This window comes from Octopus bimaculoides, chromosome 6 (genome assembly GCF_001194135.2).
Source record: "Octopus bimaculoides isolate UCB-OBI-ISO-001 chromosome 6, ASM119413v2, whole genome shotgun sequence".
Taxonomy (NCBI): domain Eukaryota; kingdom Metazoa; phylum Mollusca; class Cephalopoda; order Octopoda; family Octopodidae; genus Octopus; species Octopus bimaculoides.
The window spans coordinates 98,855,686-98,860,620 of record NC_068986.1 but is presented as its reverse complement, the minus strand read 5'-3'; positions in this window follow the sequence as shown (position 1 = coordinate 98,860,620).

The following is a 4,935-nucleotide window of genomic DNA, read 5'->3' as shown; positions in this document are numbered from 1 at the left end:
AATGTATATATATATATATATATATATATATATATATATATATATATATATATGTGTGTGTGTGTGTGTGTGTGTGTGTGTGTGTGTGTGTATGTATGTATGTATATATTTATGTAAGTATGTATGTAGAGCTATATAAAACCGACACTTCGCATTTCATAACTCAAACTATCATGTCTGCGGCATCGAGCATACTTCAATAACCAATTGGTGCACTTGGTTATATTATTGAATATCTATGTGATGATAATCTGTAGAAAAAAAAGAAAAAATAACCAACTAATAAACACATTTGAAATACTGTTTGTAAGCAAAACAGTAAAGATATGCTAGACATTTTGTAAAATTCAAAATTAAAATCTTCACTGTTGTAATAATCAAAATTCCGGCACTGTAGATATATTTCTTTATTAGAAACCAGCTCCTTAATAGAAAATACTTAAATAATTGAAAAGTAAAGATATCTTTGATAGCGTTCATTCTTCTTTAGTGCTGGGTTGCCTCGTAATGTGAATTGATGCGGGAGAGATATCGCTCATATCGACACGTCACTTTGTCAGATATTGGACTATTCCCGTAAGCCGAATGTCTGTGATAAGAGAAAAGTGAACTCAGAACCCTAAAATATCTTGTTCGATACTCTGCTTATCCTACCAATTGACCAATAGAAAGGTAATTCAAAAAGGAAGATAACATACAATATGCCTATCCATTAATATATTGAAAAATATAATAAGAAAAAATCTCGTTATTATAAAGGTAGGATAGATAAGGTTTTCTTACGAAATATATTTATGTAACACCACAAACAAAACTTTTTTGCTATATTAGCGAACAAAGAGATATGGCTACCACGATAAAAATGTCCCTATCAGTGCGCTTCTATTCAGGAAATAGAAACGCACTGGTAGATATAATTTATCTACTGCGAAAAATATATCCGAAGAAACGCCACAATTCAATGTTTTTGGTGGTTACTGGAAATTATATTTAGAGATAAGAATAGAAAATAGAATGATGTACCGTGAAAAGATGATTCCCTTGGACTGCTAAAAATAACAGCTAAAACTTAAACCATGCAACAGCGTCTTAATTAATCTAAAAATTTTTAATACACACACATTCATACATACACGTGTATACAGGTGTTTGTGTGTGTGTGTATGTGTGTGTATATACAGTATATGAAAATGTGTATCTATCTATCTATCTATCTATCTATCATCCATCTAATTATCTGTCTGTCTGTCTGTCTTTCTATATACACACATATATCTAAATTTATGTATATATGTGTGTGCGCGAACGTGTCCATGTTTGTTCGTGCTTGTGCTTGTGTGTGTGTGTGTGTGTATGTGTGTGTGTGTGTGTGTGTGTGTGTGTGTCTAAATGTGTGTGTGTGTGTGTGTGTATGTGTGCGTAAGTGTGTGCACGCGTGTGCCCAGTTACCTTTTAAAAGTCGGCAGGGTTTGATCTGATGCAGATTTTGAAGCCAATCCTCGGAGGTTTATTTAACACATTAAGACTATTTCGGGGCGAATACATATTGTTCAACACCGGAAAAAACCTACTCGAACAGAATTACAATCGCAGTCATTCCAGTCGCAGCCATTTTGTCTTCCGTCTTCCTCTCGGGCATTGAATATTTAAAATCTAAGAGAAGTTTGGCTGCTATTTCTAGCAGATAGACCAACACTTCAATGACTCACGCTGGCCTGGATATCTGGTTATTTACATTCAGTGAATTCAAAGATTTCACCGTTTTAAGTCAATCATATCGACTCAAGTACTCATTTTATTGTATAGTACTTATTTTATCAATCCCAACTTGTTGAAACGCTATAACTACGAAATATAAACCGAAACCCAAACATACAAACACACACATATGCGCAAACATACGTATATGTATACACAACAAGCTTTCTTAAAGGTTCTGTAAAGCGAAAGTTTCATTCACATGCATTATTCGATCAGCTGTAATAGTAGAAAACATTAACTTAAAGTTCCATATAGTGGAAACTAATCCGAGACCACGTGACAGCAGCAGATCGAACATTTTTAACCTCATATCCTGCGTGTATGCGCGTATCTATGTGTATATATTGGGTTGGAATAAAAGTTCGTACCACTTTTTAATTTGTGGAGTTTAAACACATGAATTCCTTTCTCACGTAAGAGAAACATACGTCCTACACACACACACACACACACACACACACACACACACACACACACACACACACACACACACACACACACACACATTCTTAACGGTGATTTCAACACGTCTTTCAATACTACTGCGTGAGTTGTTTATTCCTACTTTATTTTTTTTTTTTTACCTTTGATAGTTTTTAAAGTGAAAATGGAGGAAAACAAGATACATTTTCATAATTTGATGCACTTTTATCTCCGTAAAAGCAAAAAAAAAAAACCAAACAAACAAAAAACAAACAAACGCTGTATAAACAACAAAATAAACATGGGCAGATGCTACTACAGAAAAGAGAACTGTTCGTTAGTGGTTCGCTTGTTTTAGGAATGAAAATTTTAATCCAGAAGACGTGAACATTCCGATTGGCCTACAGACGTTGATGATGAGCAAATCGAAACACTATTAGAAAATAATCCAGGTTATACGACAGATGACATCACAGAGATACTCCACCTATCTCATATGAGCGTTATAAGGCATTTAAAAACACTTGGATACGTATATCGCTATGATATTTGTGTGTCTTATAATTGAAGAGAAAAAAAAAATTACTTGGCTGCATTTCTATCTACAATTCTTTGCTCAGAAGTAAGAAAAGCGACCTACTTTTGAAACAGTGATGGAAAATGAATTTTTTACAATGTGGAGCGAAGAATCCTGGAGAAAACGAAACCACATTTAATCACCCCAAAAGCTAGTCAGTATCCGAAGAAGGCGATGCCCTGAAGCGTATTGTGTACTACGTGAGTCTTGCGCAAAATCAGACGTTGAATTCAGACGATTATTGTTTAAAATTAAACCAGTTAAAGGGGGAAATCAATGAAACACGTCCAGAATTGACCAATCAGAAGGGTGTCGTCTTGCTTCAAGACAATGCTAGACCTCATGTTTCCTTGCAGACCCGGCAGAAATTGGCACACTTTGGCTGGGATGTCCTACCATACCTTCCATACTTGTCTGACTTGACACCTTCCGATTACAATTTAATTCGATCCCTACAAAATTCTCTCCAATGGGAAGAAATTCAACCTTGTGAAAGACTGTAAGAACCACGTAGACCCGTCCATAACCCTGAAAGATGCCAAGTTCTGGGAAGATGGGATCATGAAGCTGCTTGAATGTATAGCTTAAGTTGGTGACGCGCATTCCAGAATTCCAGAATAGTACTTAGGATTAATGAGTCTGTTGATTCTACAATTATTCCTATTCCTGATTATTTTTTCTTTAATTAAGCAGTCTGTGTAGCTAAGATAGAGTTTTAATAGCCAGTGTTGCAGTAGAGTCTTGTGGTCGTGAAAGTACGTGTGTGTGGTTGTTTGGCGGTGATTTTTCATGATGCGACGAGAACTTGGTTGTAGTTTTGCAGCAGTAATCAGTACCTTTCTCATATCCATGAGTTTTATCATTTCTAAAATTTTTTCTCATTTCGTGAAGGTAGTCAGTGGGTGTTTTCTATATGTCCAACATTAATGACGCAAAGCGCACCGCTTTGTGTCCTGTGGGGTTTATTGCTGTTGGGTGTTGCAAGTTTGAAAACCGAAACAGGGTGGGCATAACCCATCCATCAATCTAATAATGTATTGCTTATAAAAGGCTAACGTTGTTGCCCTCCATTAGATTTCGTAGTTTTCTGCTATGTAAGAAAAACAAAATAATGCTGACATTGATTCAGCGGACGTTTGTAAGTGATTTCTATTGCATTATACCAATGAAATAAGAAATTAAAAACATACAATAATATATAATTAAATGTTCTTTGAAGAAATAATGTTTGTGAATAATTCAATTAGTATTTCTTTTTTGCTATATTCCAGTGTAATGTATTTTCAGATAGAAAGGCTTCAATTGAAAATAATTACAGATTATAGTGAGTGCGTTAAACAAATGTTTCTAAGAGGATTACTGCAAGCTAAAATTAACTTAAAACGTATGTTGTGTATGTTACTGCTTGTTATTGAAGCAAACCATTTTTATGAACAGATTCACTGCTAAGACTTCCCCTGTATGTGAATAAATACAATTTCAAATGTTTGGCTCTCTATATTTTATGAAAAACAACCTCCATTTGGGGATTATTATATATTATAAGAACCAATCTGAAACAGAAATAATAAACAAGCCGATTGTCATTTTTAACCGGCTAAATACATGCACATACATACATACATATATTTAGCAGGTTCTGTCTGTCTATCTATCTATCTATCTATCTATCTATCTATCTATCTATCTATCTATCTATTTAAATTGTCATGAGCACGTAAAACTGAGAATCGAAATGATGATATTCAAACTTATTCTTAACAACCTGAATATGTTTTTCGGTGTTGTTTTTCGCCTTCGGAGAACAGCTTCTCTTTACAGAGGTTGATAAAAAGAGAATGAAATTGAAACAACGGTTTCTCAATGTAAACCCTACCCTCACGAAGCTTATGTCATGGAATCGAGTGTATTATCAACGCACATCGTCTAACGAGAGAAGCGTCTCCGAAGGCGAAACATAACACCAGTTAACACATTCACGTTCAAATCTGCGCAGAAGATGTTAAAAATGACTATGTACGCCACCGTATATACGCAGACATGCACATATTTGCACTCAAAATTTGCCATTATATATACGAATTTACTCAATGCTCTTAGTAGACTGTTCAACCAAAACACATCTTTATGTATCTTGATGAACACACACACACACACACACACACACACACACA